Raw genomic sequence first — 17,543 nt, forward strand, 5'->3', positions numbered from 1 at the left:
TTATCAGATTGGAAGGAGTGGATGATGTCATCCCACAAGCTCAGAACAGAACAAAACAGGGAGCTAAAGACAAGAGGACAAGCTGCTATGTTAGAGCTGTGTTCAGTGTAAATGTGACACTGCAAATAAAATAACAGCATTCAAAATGAGACTAGTTGGGTCTATTCTTTCTAGTCTTTCCTTCAATCGGGATTGGCAGTGTCAAAAATGCCCAGAATCTGGTAATTACTGGTGATTCTACGAAATCGTACAACAGGTTTCTTGAGACTAAAGTTTGACTGTTTGGATAAGCAGCCCACATTTTCACTAGAGTTTCTATAAATGCCACAAAGTGACATATTACTACAATTTTCCAGATAATAAAACACTGAATTAATTCCTCTGGGTTGGGAGAGCTTAAGTGTCTCATGGTCTTGTTCACAAGTCATGGTAAGTTGGTGTTTGAGACCGACCTGCAGATGTGCAAGCCTTTAACTCTTAAACCTGTGATTATACCCATCACATGCATAAAATATTCGTCTGCAGCGTTTTCCTTTCAGCTTTGATTGCTTCTAGGACTAGGATGAGTGGACTGGTTACGAAATGTTTCTGATATGCGGTGGAATCAAACATTTTTTTGAGTAAACTACTTAAAAATAAGTCTTAAGCAATAAATAGACCATTGAAGGGGTAGGGAAGCCTACCCTGAGCCTGGTCCTGCTGGTGGTTTCTTCCCACTGTTGCCAAAGTGCTTGCTCATATGGGGTCATATTATTGTTGGGTTATTCTCTGTATGTATTGTAGGGTCTACCTTACAATATAAAGCACTTTGAGGTGACTGTTGTTGTGATTTTGTGCTGTATAAATAAAATTAAGTAAATTAAATTCCTGACAGTCTAAAACAAACAGTTTTTTTCAGAAATCACCAGTTATGGTTGCAGTTTAATTTACCCCCCGTTGACTTCCTGCAACAATTTCAGTCATACTGGATAACTATCATATTCATATAAAAATAAAATGGATGCATGACTGTCGCTGCTCAGCAGCTGTATCTGCAGCCAGGCTGTCATTTCAAGATTGAAGCAAAACAGAAATTCTGCCAAGTACAAGAGCCAAAGCCGTTTACGGCTGCTGGATGCTGTTCATTGATTTGCTTTGGTCTGCCCAGCGCGCTAAGGTCAGCTTGATGGTCACTCCAAACTGCCGTGCCTCGATTAAATTGATTTCCTGTAACAAGGCAGATGAGTACAAAGCCATGAGACAGAAAACTGAATCAAATGGTGGGTTAGGCTCCTATTTAAGAGATCCTTTTTAAGACACTGGGAAGCAGTCATTCTTGCAGACTTTCTGCAAGCTGAAAAACCAAATCATTTGTGTTGTGCAGCATGCTTTATGGCCCTGCTGTTTGAGGCAAAAGCTACCTGTGAGTCATCTTGAGGTAAGCTCAAGCTTTGTGAGCAACTTTGCCACAAAGATTCAGGAAGCAGACGTAAAAATCTAACTTCAGGCAAGAAGATGTTGTGGAGGCTGAAATGGACAGGGTGACAGATTTTATAAGAAGAAATCCATTTGCTTAGGCAAAGGGCCAAGAGACTGAAAAGAGCAGTCTGTTTAAGGACACATGGGAGAAATACAGCAAAGCAGGTAAATGAATAGAGAGTAGAGATTTTAGGGCATTAAACCCTTGATGAGTCGATGTGCAGTCTAGTAAACTGAGGCAGTTGTCATGATGACTTTGAGGTGTGCAAATAAGTAATATCAGATGAGCAGCACTGATTGCAAGATTATTCCAGACTGAGATAATCGCAACAGGAGCAAATTATCGGCTCATCTCCGACCACAAGCATTTTGTTATTGGTTATGATACACAACAAAACCCTGAGTCATGAGTATCTGGGACATCTCACAGTACACAACCTGCAATGTCAGGAAAAAGACCAGAAACTGTTTTGTCTCAGATGTTTATTACTACTTGTCCGCTAATTACTTTAATGATTATTTAATTCCATCCATCCATCCATCCATCTTCATCCGCTTATCCGAGGTCGGGTCGCGGGGGCAGCAGCCTAAGCAAAGAGGTCCAGACCTCCCTCTCCCCAGCCACCTCCTCCAGCTTGTCCGGGGGAATACCAAGGCGTTCCCAGGCCAGCCGAGAGATATAATCTCTCCAGCGTGTCCTGGGTCTGCCCCGGGGCCTCCTCCCGGTGGGACATGCCTGGAACACCTCGCCCAGGAGGCGCCCAGGGGGCATCCTTGCCAGATGCCCGAACCACCTCAGCTGGCTCCTTTCGATGTGGAGCAGCAGCTGCTCTACTCTGAGCCCCTCCCGGATGGCCGAACTTCTCACCCTATCTCTAAGGGAGAGGCCAGCCACCCTTCGGAGGAAGCTCATTTCCGCCGCTTGTATCCGCGATCTCGTTCTTTCGGTCACTACCCATAGCTCGTGGCCATAGGTGAGGGTAGGGACGTAGATCGACCGGTAAATTGAGAGCTTCGCTTTTACACTCAGCTCCCTCTTCACCACGACTGACCGGTGCAGCGTCCGCATTACTGCAGCCGCAGCCCCAATCCCCAATTAAATAATGTGCGGCTGATTATTTAATTCTTTATTTAAAAAGAGTCCCACTGAGGCTACGTCCACACTGGCCCGGATAGATTTGAAAACGGCGTTTTCGTCCACACTAGCGTTTTCAGTTGTTTACCCAGAGTTGTGTGTCCACATTGAAACGGCCCAAAACGCTTCCGTTCTAGTCCTGCGCAAAAGCGAGTGAGAATTAAAGAAGTTGAAGAAAAGCTATCTGGAGCATGTACAAACTGATATTAATTTTTTTTTTTATTTAGGGCTCTCAAAAGCGCCATCAGAGAGCAATCAAAACAACTGCTGTATAATGCCCTCCGCTATCTTTGTTTAATTGGACACATGACTGCATCACATGACTAAAATGCATCATCGTTTTAGAAAGTCTGCGTTTTTGTTTATCCTTGGGGAGAACGCTTCAACCGATTCCTCTCCCTCATACTGGTCATTATTTATGACCGAATCCGTCTTGTAATGAAGTTGTTGACAGTAGTACTTGTTATTGCACTGGTACTTGTTCTGTTCCACAGCAGAAGGAGTACAGTCTCCTGCCGCACTCTAAGAAGGTGCCTTTGGAGTACATCAACCCTGGGGAACAAAGATCCTCTCTGGAGAAGCAGCTGAATGCCATAACAACGAAAACATGAGACAACAGTAAGGCTGTAGATAGTTATCAGTAACAAAACCATCAATCATTTTAGCTTCTTCTTTTAACGTCACATTTCACTTTTAAACTAGATTTGATACGACTTCGCGTTTTTAGTCTTCATCTTTATTAATTCTTATAAATAACATCATAAAGCATCTGATAATGAGGACAAGACAACAATTTCTTGTCAGAGAAGCCCGTCTCCTGTACACTGAAAGACCCTTTTGTCATGTCGGAGTCCCTCATTTGTCCAGGAAGTCTATGTATGCTGGGCACAAAGCCTTTCTAAAACAAACTATTCCACCCAGAGCCACTTAAGAGAATAATACATTCAATGGCGTACTACTTCCGTGGCTGGCATGTTCATGGGGGCAACAAAAGGCCCAGGGGCTGATTTAGTAGGAATCTGGTCCTGGAGCACATGGCCTCAGTCAATCACACACCAGGCCAGCGGGAAGACATGAAGATGTTTGTAGGATAGTGTGGGCTGAGGCTGTGACAGCCACTCTAGCTGCCAGGATCAGTGAGTTTGTCAGTTTGCAATGAACGAGGGAGGGGTCACAGCTTGTATCAATAACATCTATGAGCAGATTTCTGCACTGGATTAGGGATACTTACTAGCTTCAACAAATTTTAAAAGGACCAAAACTTTAAAAGTAAAAATACATACAGAAAAAAAAAAAAAAAAAAGTGTTAAAGCTGCTATCTAACACCTGCACACACACAAGCATCTACAAAACAAATAAAAATAAAAGCAGCTTTATGAGTCTTTTATTTTTAGTAGTGTGAATTAAAATCAGGGCTTAACACGTGTAATGCACAAAATTCCCCACGTGCTGAATGATCGGCAAGAAGTGCTGCAAGTAAACTGATCTTCACACCTAGAGAGTAAAGCTTATTTCAACAAGTTCCTCCAGCATACACAGACAGGCTTCCAAGATGTGAAGTTGCCAGCATGCAAAATGGTCCTTTAGCTAAAATCTGACGAGGAACCTGCTCAGGAAGCTAAAACGACAACTGCATACATCAGTCCTGGGGAAGTTGACGCTGACGTGAAGCAATAACCGAAACACAACGGATTAAGAATATGTCTGCTGAAATGAGCTCCTCAATTTGTAAATAAATAAATAAATAAATAAATAAATAAAATATATATATATAAATTAAAAAAAAAAAAAATGCTACTGAGATGACAGATAAAAGAAAGAGGAGAAACTGAAGAACAAAAGGTAAATAAATTAATTAAATAAGACAATGTATGACCATTATAGTTAAGCTCAAAACAAGCATCTTCTTCAGTGTATAAATCCCTCCTGTGGGAAGTGATTAAGCAATGAGATTCCCCTTAATTTTGAAATACAAAGTCTCACAGTGACTCTGGTTTGGTGTTCCTAAATCCACTCAGTGTACTAAAGTCTTGGGGATAGGGATGACTTACTCCAGGAGTCATCAGCCATTAGTCACACCTCACTATTATTTCACTTCCCCTACTGCTCATCTGTACTGCAGAGAAATGATTCAAGTAGTTCCCCATGAATACACGGTCAGCTGTCAATGACAGTTGGGAGGAAAACCCCAAGTCAATGAGGCCAAGACGGGGGTGGGGGTGAAGACTCGCATTAAAGCCTGGTGCTGAGCGAGGGCTGTAATTACCAGAAAATTTTCCCTGGCCCTGAATCTAGCGCTGTGGACCCTGACATCACTGAAAAAGCCTGACAAACTGGGACGGCCCGCATGACAGCCTGTGGAAGAGGCTTGAAAGAGGATCTGAACAGCCTTTAGAAAACAGACACTCAGCACGCCTTTTATACAGGAAAGAAAGAAAAACCTCTGAAGTGATAGGAGTGTCTCAGTGAGGGAGGATTAGGGGATTTAGCAGCATGCAAAGACAATACATTTATGGTTTGTGCTCAGGCACGAGGCGCAGATGTTCTCCTTCTGAAGCGTGACGTCATCGGTGATAACAAACCACTGTACAACCATCTTTCTGTTTCTTTCTGCCTCTTGCTTTTCAACCCACAGCACTACAAACTCAAACACGTCGTTGAAAGTCACAAACAGACAAACAAAAGCAAAACATCTAGTTGAGAGTACAGAAAGCACAAAGCCGTTTCTTTGGGAGGACATTTTTAGCAGGCTGAGGCATTTCCTCTTTGAGGCCCCTGTACCCCAACATGAACACACATCCCCTCCCCTAAAAGTCTCTCCCTAAAAGAGTTGCAGGGTTGAAGATAAGAGACACTAGCCTGGAATAGCCAGTAAAACTTTCATTTAAGCTTGTAACAATGTTGTGTGAACATAAGGGGCCTTTATTCTTTGTTACTGATGGACTTCAAATTATAAAAATGAGAAACTGGATAAAAAGAAAAAAGTTGTTCTTTGCAGAAATTTTTTTCTGTGCCACATTCACCTACAAATCTCATCTTTGCCCTTTTCTCTGAATTTGCCTCAAGTCTAATTTCTCAAGAATCCAACTTGGAAAGATTTGATTTGGCTAACAAGCAAAAAGCTTAAAAATGTCTTACATCAACAGTGTAAGATTCCTGGAATCTGTACTGATGCTGTGTGAATGATAAAGCAGCCTTACCTTCAACAAAATTAAAAATATTTAATGTGAAGTCCATGAAGAACAATGTCTTGACTCATTTTCATTACAGATAAATACTATGAGAAGTGAACAGTGTTTCCCACAGATTTTATTGCCCGTGGGTGTATATACATCCATGTTGGTATGCATGTAACTCTTTATCACTACGTCGTATAAACCAACAGATAAACCTGCAACCCACGCTTTAATGTGTGCCTTTAAATGCTTTTTACCCATCATGCACAGACTTAGCATAAGAAGCTATTTGGACCACAGAGACTAAAAACCAGATATCAAGGACCAAAGGGTTTCAAGTTTGGCATTGTGAAGTTCTCAACTCTGCTTTCTGCAGATTGTCGCTCAACAGAGCCACAAACTCCACTTCACACTATGCCAGTTCACAGCCAAGTGTGAAGAGGCTGGGATGTGAGTTGGCCCCTCCAAGACCGAGGTCAGGCCTCTCAGCCGAAAAAGGGAGGCGTGTCCGTGTCCGACGTGTTTTTGCTGGGGAGATTATGGCTCTCAGCTGGCTTGGGAACACCTTAGTGTGTTCCCCAAAGAAGAGGTGGAGGGCATGACTGGAAGAGAGGAAGGTCTGGGCATCTCTGCTTAGATGGCTGCCCCTGCGACCCGTGAGGAGTGGGGGCAGTTTACAGCAAATGAGCAGTGAGCAGGCTGGGATAACCCAAGACGGGAGAAACAATCCAATTTAAATTTCCAGCATAACTTGAAATTTAATTTTTCCAGATGTTCAATAATGTCATTCAGCAGAAAATGGTCATTAAAGTGCTCTTGAATGGGCCCAAACTTTGGTTAATTCTTTCTGAAGTTACATCTGCTCTAATACTGAAAAACAAGTCAAAAATAAAACACTTTGCTCACATCTTCATGCAGACTAACTGGCAACATTTTTTCCACAATAAATGCAGAAAATGGATTTTCATTAACCGACTTCAGGGCCTTTGTCCATTTCCCCAACCTGTGCCAGCTGCTCCTGCTAATTACCGATAATGACTTTTTGATCCTCAGTATTTTAGCAAATCCTCTGAGAGCTGGTATTATACGGACTAATGCGAGAAAGACCTGCTCCTTGGCAGGCCAACACATTTGCAAACATGCAATTTGCGAATGTTGAGTTATAGCAAAGCTGTATTTCTGAAATCAAATATAAAAGGAACGTGTGTTTTGTGTTGTATGGGCAAAGTAAATGTCTATTTTAAACTAGGAGCCAACGTTAAGGTTAGACTGCCTTATTTCCATCCGTAGCCAAAACACAGACCATCTAACCCGGGATCTTTCATGCTCTTTCAACACTGACATCTATCTGCAAACACGACGCCCCTGTAACCCAGTTTAGGTTAAGGACACAGCTTAATCAGTTTCTCGTATGTCCTCAAAACTTAGACTACAGTAACACTCACACCTAAAAATAGACAGGGGCTTGTTTTTAGCAGGCAGCCGAGAGATTCTGCACTTTTTCCTGAAACACTGCACCACCATGTCATTTTGTCTAAACCTTTCAAGATAGAAAATTGTAATACATCCAATTCCAAATAAATGTAAGAATTCAGGTTTTGGATTTTATTTTTGATTAAATATGGTTCAAGATAACATTCAAATCTGCTTAATTAAAAGCTGTTCCTCATCTTCTCACAGTTGTCAGCCTACTTGGAGTTGAAATGCTTCAAAGAAACAAGTGTCCTTCTCTGTTCGAGTTAAGTATGCAGGACGACAGTAAGAAGATAACCAAGGTCAGCTATTTTTAAACTGTCAAAGGTGAGGGTGGCGCTGTGCCAAAGCACAGATGCGATAGTGGGCGGCTGTGACCGTGCTGAAGTAAAATGAATCAAAGGTATACTCAGATACAGGAGCAACAGCTGAAACCACCAAATCTGGCATGTTTCAACATCTGGAACTGGGACTTGGTCATAACTTAAGAGGAAGATCGCATTTTGATGTTAAGGGTTTTGAAAAGCACACAATTCAGTGAAAACTGAATCTGTTGTGGATTTTAAAGAGCAACCTGCCGGTTAAATTGATTTCCCAGAAATTAATGTCTGAAAAGCTAATGCATTATTTTATGCTTTGTAAGACAAAGGCTGAAAATTTGAGTTAGAAGGGTGAATTTTAAGCAGCGTTCCTAAAATAAAGGCTTTCTCCATCAACTGTGTGCACATGTTGCACAGGTGAGTTTAAGTATGTGTTGCATGTAGCAGTGAGTGGTGTTCTTACTGAATTACATCATGCTGTCTTCACAGCTCTGTTAATGGAGAGTTCACTTTCACTTGACACGTCCTGGTACGCGTTTGTTCACATGATGTTTTCATGCTTTGCAAAAACCCATGCTGTGATTATTATTTCCTGTGAGGGAGGACAGCACTCTAAAGCTATTTCTCCAAAGCACTGTGCTTGGAGGAAGGTCACAGCAGCAGCACAGCAAATGGTTTATTGATTTGCAAATTTCATGCTTTATGAAGTTTTATGGCAATCCGTCTTCTGTATAACGCAATATTTTATAACCATTTCTTTATCAAACAGAACAGGTAAAATCATATAGGGAGCAGATAATTGGCATCCTGAAGAGTCTGGAGATAACACCTAGATAATACTTTTTTTAATTTTAAGTAGTCAGCCACCACTGCTTATCCACATCACAAAAGCAGCATCTCAGGAAAGTAGGCCAAGTTCCCCAACTTCCAATTACTTCCTCTAGTTCCTCCTAAGCTGGCTATTTTCAAAATTTCTTTTTAGAGATTTTCACAGAAATCATTGCTTCTTTACACAAATTAAGCTAAACCTCTCTTAACCTTGGTGAAATCTACCAGTTAATGAAAGCACTTTGCACTACAGGCTTGGAAGCAAGTTATAAATATAAGTTAGTGGTAGGGCTGGGTATCGTCACTGATTTCTAGAATCGATTCGATCCACGATTCGATTCGATTTTAATCGCAGAAATTTTGCATCAGTCAGAAATATAACTCTGATTACGTATCAGTACATTTCCATATTTTTATATCTATAAAAAGAAAGCTGACACTTGCGAGACGTTATCAAAAGTGTAAGGATCACAGCGGATGCCTTTGTGTCAAAGTAGCTGAGGATGAAACAGAAAAACATGAAGATTTTCCTGGCCTGGGATTTTATAGCAGACGACCTTAAAAATATTCTGCCGTAGATCAAAAACGAAAGAGAGTCATTAATCAACATAGGAACATTACCTGATGCTGCTGAAGTGAAGCAGAGCAAAGTTACAGAGGTTTTATTAGAGACACAGCTGAGAGAGTTTCACAATTTTGCATAATTTTAAAAAGTTTAAATTTGTTCAGAAGCCTATTGAACAGCAGAAATGAGGCTCTCTTTTCGGAAGTAAGTAAAAGGGAAAAAAAAAAAACAGTGGCCGATAGCGCTGTAAACAACGCTAGACTTGTGCGTAATAAACAAGCGAATAATGCAGAAAATAGGATTTTTAAGACAGGAAACTGTTCTTGAAGTATAGAGCGAGAGATAGAGAGAGCTCTACATGAAGTGTGATTTTATCGTGGTGGAAGCAAAACAGAAAACAAAGAGGGAATTCATGACGATATTTATGTGAAGCGCAGTTTGGATCTTCTTTTGCTGCTGGTTAGGTCAATATTGTTTGGAGAGAGATAAAACCTGCAGCTTCTGAATCAGCGCAAAAAGGGGGTAAACACAAAGCGCGGAGCCGCCGACGGATCACAATCAGCGAGCTGTCGGCTTTCAGCTCCAACCGTGCTGTCGGGTGAGAAAGGCGACATCTCACTGATTCTGATGCGTCAGCGGCTCCGCGCTTTGTGTTTACATCTTAGTGCAGAATCCGTGTACCTGCTCTCATTTACTGTTTGGTGGTTGTTGAAATTTTGTGAGGTTTAAACCTGAGAATCTTGCGTTTCGGGCAAAATAAATGTAATATTTAAGAATCGATTCAGGATTTTAATAAATCTGTATCACGTTATCCAAGCCAGAATCGATTTTAATCGATAATCAAAACCCGCCCCTAGTTAGTGGTCAGATACAAAAGTTATTTATAAGCATCTTTCTACAGTCTAAACCAAGCAATTCTAACTCCCTTTCAGTCCCCTTAAAGCAAACCTTTCTCTTATTGGTTGGTCATTTCAAACAGAAGATTTGGACAGCAGCTGGGTGGGGGTCTTGTGCTCTCAGCCAGAGGAGTGTCCATAAAATGGCCATTTTTAGGATAGTCCACCTTCTATGACCTCATACAGAGCATTAAGTAGAAAAACATTCAGAAACCAAGAATCAACAGCAGTATGAACATTTGCCTCATAAGGATTACTTATACAGGGAGTGCAGAATTATTAGGCAAGTTGTATTTTTGAGGAATAATGTTATTATTGAACAACAACCATGTTCTCAATGAACCCAAAAAAACTCATTAATATCAAAGCTGAATGTTTTTGGAAGTAGTTTTTAGTTTTAGCTATTTTAGGGGGATATCTGTGTGTGCAGGTGACTATTACTGTGCATAATTATTAGGCAACTTAACAAAAAACAAATGTATACCCATTTCAATTATTTATTTTTACCAGTGAAACCAATATAACATCTCCACATTCACAAATATACATTTCTGACATTCAAAAACAAAACAAAAACAAATCAGCAACCAATATAGCCACCTTTCTTTGCAAGGACACTCAAAAGCCTGCCATCCATGGATTCTGTCAGTGTTTTGATCTGTTCACCATCAACATTGCGTGCAGCAGCAACCACAGCCTCCCAGACACTGTTCAGAGAGGTGTACTGTTTTCCCTCCTTGTAAATCTCACATTTGATGATGGACCACAGGTTCTCAAGGGGGTTCAGATCAGGTGAACAAGGTGGCCATGTCATTAGTTTTTCTTCTTTTATACCCTTTCTTGCCAGTCACGCTGTGGAGTACTTGGATGCGTGTGATGGAGCATTGTCCTGCATGAAAATCATGTTTTTCTTGAAGGATGCAGACTTCTTCCTGTACCACTGCTTGAAGAAGGTGTCTTCCAGAAACTGGCAGTAGGACTGGGAGTTGAGCTTGACTCCATCCTCAACCCGAAAAAGCCCCACAAGCTCATCTTTGATGATACCAGCCCAAACCAGTACTCCACCTCCACCTTGCTGGCGTCTGAGTCGGACTGGAGCTCTCTGCCCTTTACCAATCCAGCCACGGGCCCATCCATCTGGCCCATCAAGACTCACTCTCATTTCATCAGTCCATAAAACCTTAGAAAAACCAGTCTTGAGATATTTCTTGGCCCAGTCTTGACGTTTCAGCTTGTGTGTCTTGTTCAGTGGTGGTCGTCTTTCAGCCTTTCTTACCTTGGCCATGTCTCTGAGTATTGCACACCTTGTGCTTTTGGGCACTCCAGTGATGTTGCAGCTCTGAAATATGGCCAAACTGGTGGCAAGTGGCATCTTGGCAGCTGCACGCTTGACTTTTCTCAGTTCATGGGCAGTTATTTTGCGCCTTGGTTTTTCCACACGCTTCTTGCGACCCTGTTGACTATTTTGAATGAAACGCTTGATTGTTCGATGATCACGCTTCAGAAGCTTTGCAATTTTGAGACTGCTGCATCCCTCTGCAAGATATCTCACTATTTTTGACTTTTCTGAGCCTGTCAAGTCCTTCTTTTGACCCATTTTGCCAAAGGAAAGGACGTTGCCTAATAATTATGCACACCTGATATAGGGTGTTGATGTCATTAGACCACACCCCTTCTCATTACAGAGATGCACATCACCTAATATGCTTAATTGGTAGTAGGCTTTCGAGCCTATACAGCTTGGAGTAAGACAACATGCATGAAGAGGATGATGTGGACAAAATACTAATTTGCCTAATAATTCTGCACTCCCTGTATATATAAATATACGGTCATTTCAGTATCTGAAACTTTAACTTTCATTATAAAAGCCAATTATTGTATTTTACATGAAAACTTTGACAAGAAAAATAACTGGAGGCAGAACGTTCAATTATCAGGCACTTCTCCTGTCGAACTAGCTTCCAGGCGCCGAGCTGAGCCCCTTTTAGTGCTGCTCATAGGGATTCAGGAGGCAGACACACTCTACTTTTAAGATGAGGCTTTAAAGTTTTCTTTTTGATAAAGCTCGTCGTTAGAAGTGCATCATGTGACCCTGAACCATCGATTAGTTATGCTGCTGTAAGCTCAGACTGCTAAATTATTTCCCATGATGCACAGAGCATTTCTTCTCCACTCCCCTCCTTTCACTCCAGATGTGTTTATTTGCCACGATGCATACGTTTTGTTGGTTTCTCTACATTCCCATATCCTCTCTACTCCTTCCTCTCACACCAGAGTCTTCCTCTCCACCATTGTCATGCTGCTCACAGGGGACAGTTTGATTGCTGGGGGTTCTCCTTGTTATAGTGAAGGGTTTTTACTTTGCTGTATTCAGGTTCTTAGGGCAACTAATGTCGGGAGTTAGAGTCATGTAAATAAAACAGGTCTAAAAGAAAGAATTCTGGAAAAATGAAATACTTCCCCTTACTAAGCCATCTACCCGACAATATCCCCACTTTGATCATTAAAACTGCAAACAGTTATTTCATACAGCTTCCAACCTGGACTCTTCCTATTACATATTCAGTTATTATGTTTTCACTTGGCAGCAGTCAAGGCCTTGCAGTCAATCACACTTCTACCCTGACTCGAGTGGATGCTGAGAAGCACTTTAAAAAACAGATGTAAGTATGTAAAAAAAAAAACTTTTCTAAGAGGCAGCGCCATAAAAGGCAACATGAAGAGGTGAGGCGATGACTACACTTTCTTCATCCTGGGATTACTGAGCTGGAAGGTTCTGGCAGTCGGCTCTCATACGTCTTACCTTAACAGCAGTGTTTACAACTGAACAGGCAGACAAAAGTGGTTTGAAGGGTTTATGATGGAAATGGGAGGGACGACGGGGTGACGCCGTACGGGCCAGTTGTGCTGGTGCTCTAAAATCCAAAGGCTGAACGAAATAAAAGGATAATCAGTTAAGTCTTTGTGCTTTTCAAGAAACTATTCAGTTTATTTTTACTTGCCAGACTTTAGGCAAAGATTGTTCTTTTCCCTCAGTGGGAAAAATAAAAATCCCATCACCGTCACTGCAATACCATGACAACCTCTGAGCCACAATTTAGGATAAACCCAGACTTTGATGAAAGCGTTGTAATTAAGACAAATAAAATCCAGGACAAGGGGTGGTTAGACTCCACTGCCACGTCGTGAGGAGACTCTGATGGCTGAGAAAGTTTGAAGCCCTTTTGCCTTTCTGCTCAAACTACTTACACATCAGCACAAACAATTCAGTTCAAGAAATTTAATTTGCGGACCCAAAAATGCACACAAAATAGTCACCATGTGTTCTTCAGTGTTGATGTAAACTTTAACAAACCCGTCAACACAAACACAATCACTGATGACATATTTTGGCCAATTACACATTTACACCTTGTGTTTCTCTCATTTATCATTAAATCCTAGTAACTGGCACCATAAACAGCAAAATTACAGTAATAAGAGCTTCGCCTTTAAGCTGTTATGATATTGTGTTCCAGTATGTGCCACTCAACTGGTTTACAAGCAAATACTCAAAACCCAGAGCAAAATAGATGCAAAAAGCAAATTCCATTTATTCTTTAATTTAGTTATCCAGTTATTCTGTAGTGTTTTTTTCCCTTTAAAATAAACAAAATGAATGAATAAGCAGTGCTTAGATGGTTTAAAGAATGAAATGGTTCTGAATTGGATAAATGTTTGTCAGGTTTCGAACAGCCCATGCCAGACCAGGGTCGTGTGGTCAACACCTCTGACTCACCATCATGTGGTCCAATGAGTTCAGAGTTTAGTTTCTACATTACAGCAGGGCAGGAAACATGTTTTTATGCACAAGACATGATGGCATATTAACATTAGGTCCCTTCCAATGAATACTTAACAAAAAGCAGTCGTCATTCATGGTCACCACCAATGATTTAATTCATAATAAAAAACAAAAAATACAAGAAGCAATACGGCGTCCTGTGAGTCTGACTGTTAATTTACACATTTACCATGTAAATCCAGGAAACTGTTTGCTGCGCCTCAAAGAGACAGCCATAAAACCCACCATTCGTCAATACACTGATCAAAACCAAATCCATCACTGAAAGTGGGCTCATGTTAAAGCGCTGTAGTGAATGTCCACATCAATCAATGTCTTTCTGTTTCCACATGACCCGAGTTCACTCCCACCTTTGGCTGGCTGCCCGCTGCAAACCAGCTCATGGTGAATTGGTAGAAAATTATTCATTTGCAGCTTCACAAAGAGGATGGCGGGCAGCGCAGCGAGGCAGAGACAGAAGGCCTCAATGAGCAAGCACAAAGGCAGCGATGCCCGTCACGGGACCGAGAGCTGTGTCGTACCAGCATTCTTTCTACGGTGCTAGAATAAGACAACAAAGAGGCACAATGTGCCCATTCATCACCATTACAGTATGCTAATATCGTAGATGGGATGCTTTTTCATCACGATGTGCTGGCAGAGGGAGGATCAAATGAGTTATAATTTCCTCTTATGTCACATCATATAATATTTATATATTCTGAGCATCCCGACATGATTATGGTGTGTGATTTCTATATTTCAATCCATTTTAATCCAAGCTCAGCGCAGGAAAAAAAATTAATGTGATTTTATTGATTAGCGTAGACAGCATGGATGTCCTGGCAGATGTACTGATCGACCGGAGAACAATGTTTACCACACTGAGCAATATTTGATTATTTTCAACACATTCGTTGTTGATGGATGAGAAAGGAAGGGGTGGGGAAAAAAAGCATAGCTTAAGACGCTTCCTGTACGAGTGACGAGCGCTTTATCTTCATTTGTTTGAGACTCACCACAAGACCCACAGGGTTGGGTCATTAGAATACTGGGTGTCATTTTGTTTTATTTTGCCAATTTCATGGTCTGCTTCCTTCAGTTCAACTTATTAAATATTCAATTTTTAAAGCTCAACAGCAGAATAGCACTCCAAGCAGATCCCTGCTTCCTTTATACGCAGCTGGGCTACAGCACAAAGTAGCACACAGACACTGATCCGGTGTTTGACGGAGACCAGCATTGTACGGTCAACATTATAGAGAGCAACATTATTATAGAGCATTATAAAACAAAGCACCAGAAACTGCACTAGAACCCATGCCAGATAAGCACTGTTTATTAAGTATCTGTGTCAGTGTGGGGGCACTGCACAGTTTAAAAGTCCAGCGTGAGCCGATTACTTACCACTCCAAAGTTCCAAAGCTGAGGCTTTGAAACCAGTGGATACCATCATCTATTGCTCCTGTTTGTTTTTAATCCTATTAACACCAACAAAACATCTCAGAGCTTACAGGTTCCTGTACCCTGGTCATTAAGACCACATTACCAGTTTCTTCTACCAGAAGTAAAAGAAGTAGAAGGAGAAGGAGAAAACATCTCTTCAAATATATCAGGCTGCAGGGTTGTCAAAAATAAATAAAACTGATAATCAGATATTAATCAATATTAAAAATGACTATCGGATTAGACACTCATTTGCACATGTACTGCCAACAGTGCCATCTTTGCTTACTCCAATGGACACACAGCTTTGCGCACACCTACAGGCAGGCAGGCATTCAGGTGAACAGCCCCTCCCTTCTCTAGTACTAGAACTCATGAACCCTAGTCGCCGTTCACAACGCTGAACATTTTATGAGCAATTTCAACAGATCAGATGCTGTTGAAACATTGACACATGAGCTTTATTAAGTGTTAAACAGTTATCAATAAATGTTAATCTGGACCTAGCAAACATCAGTCCTGTTGGTCCTGCCTGTCCATAACATTAAGAGTGTTAATTTAACAGGTCAGCACAATTATTTGTCTAAAATAAATAAATAAATAAATGTTTCTCTTAAAAGTCAGACTGAAGCTGAGAAAAGTCTACCAGCAACTAAGAAGAAATAGTGGTGGTCTACCTTACCAGAATCAAGTCACGAGAAGCACAGCACTACCTCAGAAAAGCTATAAATATGGTCTTTTTTGCACTAGAAGAGAAAGAGCAACTTTTTGTCCCGACACAGAACAATTTTCAATTTCAAGTTTGAAAACTTAAGTATTGTGACCGGATGTTATTGATAAATGAAATGTTAAAAATGGGTGTTTTCTTTTGGCTTCTAGAGGCTCAATTACAAAACTAATGTTCAAGTTAGCCGACCAACAGTACACATGTGTGATGTGCCTAATAGTTAGCGTTTCCTAATTGGTTGATTGCATTCTGCCTTGGTGGATGGGGGTGAATACATATTACTGTGTGCAAGTGACTGTGTGAACATTGTTTCATTGCAACTGACCAAGGTCACCTGAACATTAATTTTTTTTCCTCCTAAACACCCGTCATTGACTCAGGTGTGCGGAGCCTTTAAATTATTATGGTGAAACCACTAACCTGCCAAGTTGTGGAAGTATTGAGTATTCAGTTTGAAAGTCCGTACCAGTATTACTGTAAACACACCAAATTTAGGAGTATAGTTTTTCCATTGCTCTACCTCAGGAAAGAAACTGTTACTTAATTCCATTATCAACCACAGCGCTCAGCCCCAAGCCAAACGCTTTTCCTTTTATCTTAACTGTGTCAGACCCAGAAAGGAAGCAGATATATCTGCAGTATATTTAATTTAGCATGAGCTTTCATTTGTTATTTTCCCCTGTCTAACACAAAGCTGCTGAAGAATATCCCACTGAAGAACTTATCAGATATACTCTGCAAACTGCTCTCATGTGACCTCATTTGCATTGATAAATTTGTTCTGCAAATCTCTAGTAGCGAAGCTTGCGTGGTGAACACGTGACAACGGTCCAGATCAAAAGTGGCAAAGAACAAGGTTCAATTTGCGTGACAACTGTGTTTGCATTTCTCCTGTTTACGTGATCTGCGTAGTCCCTGTCACGACTGAAAATCCTACGTTGCTGTCATCTCTTGAGCCTGTAACTTACAGAGCCCCAACTAGATACGTTTCAAGATTGTGGTGAAACCAAACAGAACGTGTGTGAAGTCAGCATGTTCAGGGGGGGGGGGGGGGAAAGTTGTGTTTTACGACATCCTTGTGTTACGTAAGATGTGGAGACTAGTCAGCTGAGATATGAGCTTGCTTTGAAGCTTTCAACATGAAAAAACTGGAGAAAAATGTATGAAAAACAAGAGCAAATGTGCTTAAGAGGTGGAGGTGACCCTCATTAAACAAGGCATTGATGAATTATAACCTTGTAGTTAATGTGCTTGTAAAACTGCAAACATAGGAAGTGAAACCACTAACCCAAGGTCTTCCTGTTAATTATAAAGCAGCAGTGATGTTTCTACCAAGAATTTACAAACACATGCCAACATGAACAGTTTGAATTGTACCTACAGGAGGTGGTAGGTACAGCAGTCCTGTTATGGCCGGTGGTCTGGTGGAGCCATTATGCAACAAGATATGTTCCAGAGGCAGTTTACCTGCTAAATGCTCAGTGTCTGCTCAGCAAACAGCTTAATGAAGTATTCTGACTGCAGTTACAGGGCTATTAGCCAGAGACAGTTTGTCCAGCAACAAAATCCTGTTACAGTCAACACATTTTTTATTGAATTTTTGCCTACACAGCACATCAAACTGGAAAAACCTACGACAGAAGAATCACATTTGCAAAATGTACGCATGAGGCTTCAATTGATAAGTAACATC

At 41.1% G+C, this 17,543-nt stretch overlaps 1 protein-coding gene across 1 annotated transcript in view; it reads right to left on the bottom strand.

The window, feature by feature from the left end:
• The window catches only part of bmp2k (BMP2 inducible kinase), a 75,046-nt gene that overhangs the window by 31,674 nt on the left and 25,829 nt on the right, over positions 1 to 17,543 (bottom strand).

Source organism: Simochromis diagramma, unplaced genomic scaffold (assembly GCF_900408965.1).
Source record: "Simochromis diagramma unplaced genomic scaffold, fSimDia1.1 OVJJ01000583.1, whole genome shotgun sequence".
NCBI lineage: Eukaryota > Metazoa > Chordata > Actinopteri > Cichliformes > Cichlidae > Simochromis > Simochromis diagramma.